The sequence below is a fragment of the Nyctereutes procyonoides genome, unplaced genomic scaffold (genome assembly GCF_905146905.1).
Source record: "Nyctereutes procyonoides isolate TBG_1078 unplaced genomic scaffold, NYPRO_anot_genome, whole genome shotgun sequence".
NCBI classification, from domain to species: domain Eukaryota; kingdom Metazoa; phylum Chordata; class Mammalia; order Carnivora; family Canidae; genus Nyctereutes; species Nyctereutes procyonoides.
The window spans coordinates 35,550,199-35,562,221 of record NW_026575142.1 but is presented as its reverse complement, the minus strand read 5'-3'; the positions used below and the strand labels follow the sequence as shown (position 1 = coordinate 35,562,221).

The window sequence follows — 12,023 nt, the reverse complement described above, 5'->3', positions numbered from 1 at the left end:
TACTATTTCACGCATATGCCCATGTGCCCCCCTAAGACTCTTCAGAATTCCTCCACCCCATTTACAAGCATCCAGAGTCACTTCTTTGATTATCTTAAAGAGGACAGGAATGGGGGTGCAAGACATCACTTCCTTTGCCAGATTCCAGCTCTCGCCAAGCACCAAGGCCCGCATCTTTACTGCTTATTGTCCAGACCTGAAATGCATCCTTCTCTCTGTTCTTCATGGAGCCAGCCCGCATTCCTCAGGATGACGGAGCCTCCCTTCCTTCTGAATTACAGATTCTAGCAGAAGTCTCTGGATCTATATTCCCTTTGGACAAGGGAGTTAGGGAAGAAATTACCTTGAAAGTACCTTCCCACACTCCTCCACTGGGCGGAACTCAATCAAGCCAGTGAACGCCTGGCCCAAGGACAGCCAATCGGCAGGCTGACCAGCGGCCTGAGACAAAACCCTCACAGCAGGGCACTTGAGGAGGGTGTACAGTTCAAAAAAGACAGTAGGGTACAATCTAGAGATGGAACTGGATGGCTGGAAGAAGTAACACCTGCTGTTTTCACAACACACACCATAGAGTGTAATATTTGCCAGGACTTCGGGTCCTGGGGGAAGCACAGGAGCTAGTGATGTGAAATTACAAAGATTGAATATTGAATAACCCCCCAAAAAACAGAGTGAGAATGGCCCAATGAGTAGAAGAAAAAGGGGAAGACTGGCACACCTACTGTCAGGGAGAGGGGTGGTCTTGCCCAAGCTCCTGTGTATGTGTATCCTACAGGAAAACCCCAAATACTTAAAGCCACATGAGTGAGTCACTTCGCTTAAAACCAAAGTGCCTGAGGAGGACATTAATTAAATGGTACTTAAATTCATAGTGAAGAGTAAAAGGAGTGTCAAAATTAATTTACAACTGAATTATCATTATACAATTATTTGTCTATTACTAACTTAAACAACTTTACCTTTAAAAATTCCATTCCTAAGAATGATATTTTTACTTTCTATATATTGATATGTATTTCTTTAACATAATGCAATTCTAGGCACAAAACTAATCTCACTGTTAAGGTGTAACCAGCTTATGGAATGTATATGAATTTCTGTGGATTGTATTTCACTCTAGATATATCTAAAATGGTCTGGTGAAAAAAGGAGGGATAATAGGGCCCAGCTGTATTTTAATAAAGGTAATTGACACACAACTAGTGTTGATTGCTTGTGATGATTGCTTTTGAAAGCAGACAATGACCAGATCATATATATATAAATAAATCTATTCACTCCTAATCTGCAGCAACCAGCCCAAGACACTAACCTATTACCTGTGTAACCAGCCCAAGAAGCCAGCCTGCTCTTTGTAAGTCAGACTTGCAGAGAGTCAACCACTGTCTCTAATAACAACCCAGGAAGCCAGACACTGACTTCTGTAACAATTAATCCAAAATGGCCAGGACTTGATTAATAATTGGCAGCTTCCTTAATTTTTTCCTCACTTTCAATTTAGGACTAACCAAAACAGCCAAATGCACATCCCTACCCATTAACATAGAATGCCCTGCTTCCCACTGGCTCACTTCCATCTTCCCCAGGCCAACAGCCTCCAGTCAGGGTGCACCTGAGCTGTCCCCGTTTTCCCTGTAAACCTTTCCCACTCCTCAATACATTGCCTTCAAGTCTCTGCCAAACACAGGTGAAAGTGTCTCACTCTCTGGCTGCAGCAAATCAGGAAAAGATAGCTTGTTTTTGTTCTCATTTACACACTTCTACGGACACTTCTAAAAAGAATTCTTATAAAAACCAGCAAAATAGATCTTATATATTACACTTTTACAAACACTTCTAAAAAGAATTCTTATAAAAACAAGCTAAACAGTAAAGCAAAAAGGTAAAGGCGAAGTGACTGTCGCTAGGGCACCTGGACATGACAACCTTGAGTGCCATAATCTGTGCCATCTCGTCTGAAAGAATGACTTGAGTCCAAATCTATCCCAAGTGCACATATGTTTAGGAGTCATTTCTGTAAAACACTGTTTCCACAGTGTATAATCTCCACGTCAAAACTTCCAACATGCTTCCAAATGATACGATAAAAAGATTTATAAAAGAATGTTGGGCCAACCTAGAACCCCCGCAAGTCATCACAAAAATTAGAAAGACTGCGAAAGATATCCTTACTCTATTTTCCGAATTTCTTTTAAAGAGTCTATTAAGAAACATGAAACTAATATTCCAATGAAAGAGGGAGAAAGAAAGACCAGAGCCAGATGTCAGCAACTCCCTACTTCTCACTGAACCTCAAGCCATGTCTCTTAGTGCCCCTAGAAGTGACAGCACTGGAATGGGAGAAGAGCAAAGGAACATGGCAACAGAGAAAAGATGCTAAAATAACAAAAGCAACATGATTTTCCTCCCAGTAATCATCACTCATGGGAGGAACAAGTATGTAGAAATCCAGACTCAGAAATTCAGCAAAAAGCTTCACAAAGGGGAAACTGCAAAGAAGCAAGCCCACTGCACGTAAATTAGTTATCCAAGGATCACAGGTAGTTAAAACCCAAGCACACTTCCCATCAGTGTTCTTCTGTGAGTCTAGTCCTGCTGAGAAACATACTTTTCACAATATGCCTCAAACCTGTCTGTAAGAATTACCTGAGAAGCAGAAAGGTGGCATTTTAAATTTTAGTGACACATTAATGAACAACGTAATACTCCTGACAGATAGAGAGAAATGTTCCCCACATCAAGCTAAGCAAGAGCTCCTCAGATCAAAAACAGAGCCGTGGAACCGGCCTTGGCAGGCCCGCTGTGCACCAGAACTGCATGTCAGATGCTGCAAAGACACTGACATATTTACTGCTGGCACTGTCCTTGGCAGACGGCTGGCAGATATCTCATCTCAGAAGAGTCAAGCCTTTGTCTTGGAGTCGAGGGTTAGTAGGATCCCTTAACTGCAGGATCAGTTATTATAAGGTCCTAGTTTTTAAAAGCAGTGCCTTCTTCAAGCTTAGTAACAGATCTTCTGGGCATCATCTCAAAATTCAATGATTCAAATACAAAGTGAGAACATGAGGGGAAGTAGGTTTTCCACATAGTAGGATATTTTCTGTTCATGAACATGTTCCCAGACACGTTCTGTGGCATCTTTGACCAATCACCAGAGCCAGTTGCGGGGGGGGGGGGGGGGGGGGATCAGAGCTTGCTGCAGGGCTTCTCATGGTGGCCAGGGCTTCTCATGGTGCCAGGCCTCCTGCAGACAGTTTGAGCAGTAACTAGCTCAGGGTCACTGTTAGAGGTTCCTCAAAATTTCCTATGTTGAGATCCAACCCCCAGTGCCTCTGAATGTGACCTTATTTGGAAAGAGGGTCATTACTGATGTGAATAGTTAAGATGAAGCCATTCCAGTAAATAGTTAAGATGAAGGCATTGGCTCTAATCCAAAATCACTAGTGTCCTTATAAAAGGAAATTTGGATGTACAAGGACAATCCCATGTGAAGACAAAGAGACAGAAAGACAGATACTGCATGGAATCACTTATATGTGGAATCTAAAAAAAATGTCAAACTCATAGAAACAGAGTACAAAAGGGATTGGCAGAGGTTGGGAGGCTGGGGACAGAGGGAGAGGTTGGTCAAGGGTACAAACTCAGCTCTAGGAAAGAGGTCTGAGGATCTCATGTGTCACATGGTGACTACAGTTGTCAACACTGTTCTGTACAAGTGAAATTTGCTATAAGAGAACTTGAGTGTTCTCTCATACACAAAAAATACAGGAGGTGATGGATGTTATGTGCTAATCAAATCAATGAGGGGAATTCTATATATATTGTAGCAAGTCATTGCATTGAACACTAAAAATCTTACAATTTTATGTGCTAATTATATTTCTATAAAACTGGAAAAAAATTAAGTTCCATAAGCTAAGCAGACCATAAAAAACATGGAGAGGTGGGGCAGAGTCTCCTCCACAGCCTCAGAAGAACCAGCCATGCTGACCCCTTGATCTCCACATTCCAGCCTCCTGATCCTATTGGAGGTACCGAGTTTGGGAGTGCTTTGTTACAGCAGCAGGAGGAAACAGATACAGTCCCCTTTGTCACTCTTGCAAACGTTATAACTCCTAGTCACCAGCCACATCACCACTGGTACAAACCCTGGATCTGGAGTAAAAATTGAGACTTTTCATAAATTTACAGCACATTCTTCTTTGGTCTACTCTATCAAACCATCAACTCTTCTTACACTCAAAAACTGCTCATTTCATATTCTAAAACATTAACTTATATTTCAGCTAAGGTGCTATGGTCACTAGAATGTCAAAAAGCAAGTGATTCTGGACTATGACATTTTCTTAAGGTCATTAGTTTGTAATGCATTGTAATGAAAGAATCAAGAGAAGAACTACAAAGAACAAGGAAGCAAGAGAATATATAAGGAAATCCTAAACAACTGCTCTTTTCATCCATCAGATCCCTGTGAAAATGGAAAACTGAGCAGCCACCTATTGATGGTCCCTCTGAAACCCAAGACGGAGTCCTGAAAGTGTTCTCCGCACCCAGCAGCATCAGCAGCAAATCCTCAGGCCCTACTCAGATCTATTAAATCAGAAGAGGTGGGCCCAGTTCCTGTGATGGAACAAGTCTTCCAGGGGCTTCTGATGACTGCTAAGGCATGAGGATCACTCCTATATTCAAAGCCAGGAGGCAACTTGGTTCCACCTGATTGCAAATTCAATTGAGAATGCCCAAGCTCTGATTAAAAGGAGGAATTGCTCTGGCAAGAAAGAGAAGGGGACAGGATCTGGCAAGCCACCTGAGAGCCATCTCATGAGTCTCACCATGAGTCCTAAGCCATCACCACTACATCTTTCTTCATTATCAATGATTCCAAATAAAAAATGTCCCAAATTTCTGAAATAACTTGGACTCCATATATACTAACATAAAAATGAAAAGAAGAAATAAATTAAAAACTTGTTTTCAGTTCTGAGACAAAATCCAAAATGAATTACATTCTTGACAGCAGTGCTCTTTCTCCTACTGAATATTTATTTCCCCCTTTTCTCTCCATACTTTGCTTCTCTTTCAGGATGGCATTATTTTGGTGATTAAGATAAGAGAAATGGGATTGTACTTAACCTAATTCAGGAAAACAATGTACAAAATCTGAACTCATGGGATCATTGAATGCAAAAGTTACCATTTTCACTTCATTTACATGATAAAGGATATTCTTTGGTTTTAAAAGGACTTACAAAAGACTACTTTAGAAGAGTGCATTCCTCTGAGTTACTTCATATCTGATTTATTTTATTTTTTAACTTTTTAAAATTATTTATTCCTTTTAAGTAGGCTCAGGCCCAATGTGGGGCTCAAACTCATGACTTGGAGATCAAGAGTCACATACTCTAGCGACAGAGCCAGTCCAGGTGCCCCTGATTAGATTTATTTTAAAAATCACCTACTGCTTCCTGCTACTTTCAAACCTGAACTCCTGGGATCAGGGACTACAGCCTGGGTGCAGCCCACCTGCCAACCTTCTCTTCCCTCCCTGCCCACAACCAGCTCCACCCCAGGGCCAGAGTCACTCATCCCTCTGTTGTCTCTCAAAGTGCTTTCCTTCACCCTACCCAATGCCCTGCCCTTCCCCACACACGTAACATCTTCCCTTCCTTTGGACCCCTGCTCTGGCCCCTCCATCTCTCCACAGCCTTCCCTGTCCAAACCAACTTGGGAGCCTCTTCTCTAAATGTGCCTTCCAACATCTGCCTTTTACTTACCCTTAAGTTTATACTTTGTCCAATGGGTCTTGCATATTCAATCTTGCCCCCGCTCCACCCTCAGGGAAACTACTTCCATCATACCTCCCATAGCAGCAACGCAATGAGTCAACAAGTTCAGTGTGAGAACAGATTCCTTGCTAGAAGAGTTCAGTCAGTGAGTTCCTCTCCTATTCCTTCCTGGGAGCACTGCTTGCAAAGTACAGGCTCCAACTGGAATGACTAAATTTCGTATCTGTAAAGGGTTATTCCCAGCCTCGGGGAAGCACTCAGAATGATCCGGGAACCCCAGAGAATCTACACAACATTCACCGATTGCACTGATTGAAAGACTAGAAAATCTGGATCCTGTCACTTAGCAGCCCCTAATGAAGTATGTGGCCTGGGGCATTGTGTCTCCCGCCTGCACTTGGGCCATAGGATCTCCATCACCATTCTTGGGAGTAATTCACATGAGAATTCACTAAAACGGCTTAACGCATCAGCCAACCTCAGCACAATCTGAACGGTATTATTCATCTTTTGCCCTGTCCTCCCAAGATATTCCTCTGATCCTTATATTTTCTAGTACAAATGACAGGAGGCATCTTTATCTTATTTATAGCTCTAAATAAATTGGTATGAGCATCAACCAAACATATTTATTTTATTTCCCAAGAAATATACCCCCAGAAAATGTCAAGGAAATGATCTTTGAAAAATGCACATCCGAATGCAATATAAAATATTTAAAGGAATGACTGTGCTCCTGGTTTCCATTTTCTGTTAGATTATTCTACAGGCTCTTGTAAAAGTCAAGTCAGTGCTTTTAAAGGCAGAAAATGGCCACGAGTTAAGAAAAGCCTTCAAAGCCCCGGAGTTCTCCTTGATTTTGCTTTTACTTTCAGCATTTTGCCTTGAATGAATGACCTCAAATAACTGAGATATTCAAAAATTGATGGACAGTACTTAGCAAAGTAAAACTCAGATAAAGATGATGAGAACCAAGCCACTCACCAATGGCTTGAAAATTCACAGCTGCACTTGCCGCCTCCTGACAAGATGTCACTTGCTGACACTTCCCGTGCATTCTTCCCATCTATCCACCTTCCTGAAACCCTCCGCAGCAAATCATGTGGTCAACAAAAAGAATTCTAGAAAAGATTACTATTTAAATCTTGCCATAAATCCGTTCAATTTAGTTGGCCGGGGAGTGAATACTCACATAGGTCAACTCATTTAATCCTCCAACAACCCTGTGAGGCAAGTCCATCTTGTCTACCTTGTACGATAAAGTAACTAAAGCACAGACAAGTCAAATATGTTGCTCAGCACAGCTAGGGAGTGACCTTTCTGACCCCAGAGCCCAAGTGTTCAGCCACCGTGATACACTGCCCCAACCAATACCATCACTCCATAGGTGCTGATATTGGTCTCATAAATGTGTGTTAAATGAGAGATTTCAAGGAACTGAAGTTCATCAAACTCATCTGTAAATTGCATTGGTACAAATGGCTATCATGTAGAGCAGAAAGTTTGGGCTAATTAAAAAAAAAAAAAAAAAAAAAGGCCTTCCTCAGGATCTATAAGAGTAGCCCACAGAAGATGAGAGTCCCCAAGGGCACATGCCAAAACCAAGTCCTATGGTCCAGGCAGAAAAGGAGACTTGTGCAGGCAACCCTGAAGGAAGCTCCCAAGGACCCAGGGACCTTCTCAGTGTGGGGTAAGGCTCACCTGGCGGGGCACAGCTAGAGGATTAACCTGGACCACAATTCTGGGCAGCTGTGAGATGACCTAAATCCAACCCTCATCTACCCATCTGAACAGACCCTCCCTAGATACCTGGGAAACTGAAGCTCCTATGTTAAGACATTCCATACTGGCCTCTTATCATTGGGACCAGGAATGTCTAATGAGGTCCAGCCATCAGCAGACCTAGGGCACCCCCAGCCAGCACCTGAGATCTGCCATGCTGGCCACAGCTCTCACTGGCTAGACTGCCCTTTGGTTTGGATTCAATCCAGTGGGTAGCAAAGATGTTCTGAGTTCAGGCACTGGGGTCAATATCTCTGCACTCACTAGCTATTGACTTTGGAAAAGCTTAGAACATCATGGAACTTCAGCTTTCTTATCTGAAAGATGGGGCTAATAAGACAACCCCACTGCGTTATCATGAGGAACACATGAGCAAAAGAACGTAAGGTATAAGGGACAGTGAAGTGTCCCACACAGCAGCGGCTGCTCTATTACTGTCACCTATAATGGCAAAGGGAACTGGAAGCACAGGCTCCCTCACTCAATGTCATTGTCCATATCCCTGCCAGGATATCTCTTATAAGCACATGGATATACCATGTGATGTGAAGTGAGCTCCCTTGTCAAGAGAGCAGAGTTCAGGGTGGACTGCCAGTGCTCTGAACAGGAATCTCAGACACCATGGTGGTGACTGCAGGCATTTCTGTTGTCACCATGCAAGGCTTATTATAGAATACCAAAATGGTTCCTGTGTGTGCAATTAGTGACCTATTAATCATCATGATGGCTGCTAGGCATGAGCTTTCAATGGTGACATTAAAGGTATTCAAGATACAGGGCTAAAATATTTTTTAAAACATCCTGCAGGAAGAGTGTGCAAAAATCCATCGATACCTGAACTCTTTCCCTTGGGGAAGATGTGTGACAACAGCCCTAAACCACCCACCCCAACATGGTAGGACCTTGGACCTGGAGGATTTTGTTTGATGCCAGCTGTCAGGGTGACAGCATTTGCCTCCACAGCCTTGGTATTTGCCTCAAGCCTCCTTCTGCCCAGTGGGGAGTCATGACACCTAAGGGGCAGGACCTGGGACTCCACTAAGCTCACAGAACAGCTTATTGAACACTTTGGGACCTGCTGGCAAATTAAGGCTGTTTCAATAAATGTCTTGTGTGACTGAAACTGGTTTGAGCATGGCTATCACAAAAAACAAGGAGCAAAATGTCAAGGCCCTGACCTGCCTCAAACTTCTTTAGCTGCTACCCAAATCAACCACAAAGAATCCAAGAGAGTCACATGACCAAACTGGTATAGGTCCCATTTGGCTGTGTGTGTGCCTGTAAGCTTCATGGGAGAAAGATACAGGGCAAGTTTCCTCGGCTCTGGAGAAGCCACTCAAGCTAAGGACAACTACCACTAATCCCTGGAGTCACCAGGAAGGAGGTCACATTCAAGGTTGTACCACAGAAAGATGGGCTGGACAAGAAAATAATTACAACATGGAACTACTTCTCCCTGGTGACCCTACGCATTAAGCAGCCAACCCTAAATAAGGGGCATGGATGCGGGTCTCTGTTCCACAGGCTGAGGCTTGTTAAAGTTGTCATGAATAAGGCTCGCTTCAAGAGATACAAGGGGAAATTCAGAAGAGAGTAAAACTGATTACTGTGCTTGGGAACAGTTAGTAATTCAGGATCAAAATAAGTCCAATACATCTAAATACAGGATGATAGCTCATGTAACCAACAGAGAGATCATTTGTCAGATTGTTTATGCCCATTCAGAAGGGGACATGACAGTTGGTACAGTTCACGCTCATGAACTCCCAAAGTATGGTGTGAAGGCTGGCCTGACAACTCTGCGGCAGCATACCATACCAGCCTGCTGCTGGCCCACAGACTCCTCAGTAGGCTTGGATGAGACCTACAACGGCCAAGCAGAGGTGACTGGAGAATACAATGTGGACAGCATTGATAGTCAACCTGGTGCCTTCACCTGCTATTTGGTGGAATTTTTTTAAGATTTATATATTTATTTGAGAGAGAGCATGAGAAGTGGAAGGGGTACAGGGAGAGGGAGAGGGAGAGAGAATCCTCAAGCAGACTCCTCACTGAGCACAGAGTCCCACACAAGGCTCAATCCCAGGACCTCAAGATCATGACCTGAGTCAAAGTTAGACTCTTAACTGGCTGAGCCACCCAGGGACCCCTTCACCTGGAAGGTGGAAATAAATAAGGGTCCACCCCTTCAGCTGGAAATAAAGTTTTGGAGCTGTGGATGGAGGCCTGTCTATACCTCCTGGTACCAAATGATCCCCTGGCTATAATTTAGAAAGCAAGGAATTCATTGCGGGAGGACTTTGGAAGCACATCCATGGGTCAGAACGTTGCAGACTATACGCATTGCCTCAAGGAAGAAGATAAAGATGCCTACAAGAAACAATTGTCTCAATACACCAAGAACAACACTAACACCAGATATGGGGGAGGAGATGTAGAAGAAGGCTCATGCTGCTTCAAGACAATCAAGTCCATGAGAAGAATCCTAAGAAAGAAGTTAAAAAGAAGAGGGGGAACCATCCCAAAATGGCTCTTGTCCAGAAGAAAGATCAAATAACTCAGAAGGGGGATCCCTGGGTGGCTCAGCAGTTTAGCGCCTGCCTTTGGCCCAGGGCGCGATCCTGGAGTCCTGGGATCGAGTCCCACATCAGGCTCCTGGCATGGAGCCTGCTTCTCCCTCCTCCTGTGTCTCTGCCTCTCTCTCTCTCCCTCTCTCTCTCTGTGTCTATCATAAATCAATCAATCAATCAATCAATCTTCAAATAACTCAGAAGTAGGCAAGCTTCCTTAGAGCTCAGGAGCAGGCTGCTGAGAGCTAATAAACCAAACCACAATTTTCTGTGAAGATATTTTAGATACAGACAACAATTAAATTTTTCACCAAGCCAAAAGAAAAAGAAGAAGAAGCTGCTTTCCTCTCCCCCAAGATGAGCATAGTCCAAAATCCCCCATGAGAAGCAAAGCGTGCCTCTAACTGGAAATCTCAGAATTCTGGGTCCCTAAAGTGAGGAAGGAGAAAAGTGGGTAGTCCTCAAAATTCAGCTTCAAGATTCCCTGCTCTTGAAGGGTGTTTGCTTAAACCAAGTTCCCTGGGCAGCTCCTTTAAACCCAAGAACCTGCCTTAGGCTCCATTCTGAACTGCTTTCATTATGCTGGGACATGTGTAGAAAAAGCACGGTACTTCATGAAAATGGAGAACCGTACGTACATGGAGCCAAAGGAGGCCCCAGGGTGTGTCCACCAAAGAACGTTGGCCTGAAAAACACTTCACACCATCTGCCACAACCTTAAGATCAGGAGCTCCCAGGAGACACAAACTGGTTTTCTGTTGAACTTCTACAGAACTCCCAACTTCTCCAGAACTTCCCCAGGGGTCTGCCCCATTCAAAGGCTCCAAAGCCTGTGCCAAGGGGGACACAAGTGAAGACATCATCACCATGCATGCAGATTTCCAAATCCCAAATCCTTATCGAGGGTAAGAGCTGAATATATGTATTGGTCAATCCCAGGGAAAATGCATTTCCCCTGTTCAGACCACTTTGAAAAAGACCTTGAAAGAGAAGGAGTTAGTTGGAACTAGGTGATGCCATACAAGAAAATTCAGACTTTCTGGGGTTGCCTAACATCATAAAAGTTTTCTTGCTCAAGTGGCTCAGAGCTGCTCCTCCATGTTGTGACTGTATATGCCATCTAGAGCATGTCCAGCTGGTGGCCACGGCCAGGGAAGAGGGGACAAGAGGGTCACATGGGATGGTTTCATGGCTTCTCCCCCACCTCTTGCCAGGGCCATGGCCCAGCCTACCTTAGGGAAGCCTGGGTAAGTGGGGAGCAGTCTCTGTTCCAGGAGGTAAGCCCTCTGTGCATGGTCTGTGTATGGGACCAGTCACAAAGCCCGTGCCCCAAGCCCTCCTCTCTGTCCCCCACCTGCACACCTGAATTCCCACGGAGGCTCCTTCTGCATAGGATCACAGTCCTTCCGGACTGTACCTGCCTCCTGGAAGGGATGAAATGTAGTTCTATTATCAATGCCACTTTAAGGCACTGACCTGTGAGAAGCAATTCTAAAAAGCCAGAAGTCATTTCTGACCCAGGTCAGAGTCCAGGAGGTAGAGGTGGGTAAGGAAACCCACAAAGAGGTTGAATGAGAACAGAAAATGAATATGAATCTGAACTTCATCAGGGGCAGGACAGGAAAGGAACTGCTAAACCCCACAGTGGGTACAAACCCCAGAGGCTATGTGCGTGCAGGGCCAGGGAAGAGGCGGGAAAGTAGCCTCCATCGGAAAGGGCTGGAGGGACGGAGAGATGGACATGCTTCCTCATCTAAGCAGAGGCCCTTGGGCATCACTGTGAGGACCTGAGGGGGGCGGCATCATCATTCGTGCCTCTAATCGGAAACCCAAGGACCTCAATTATGTGAGTTCGGTTCTAACCTCCCTGCCCCGCCGCACA

The 12,023-nt window shown here is 44.3% G+C and overlaps 1 pseudogene; it reads left to right on the top strand.

The window, feature by feature from the left end:
• LOC129498437 (60S ribosomal protein L5-like) overlaps window positions 1-10,390 on the top strand; it is a 30,436-nt pseudogene extending 20,046 nt beyond the window's left edge.
• Window positions 10,391-12,023: the final 1,633 nt, after the last annotated feature.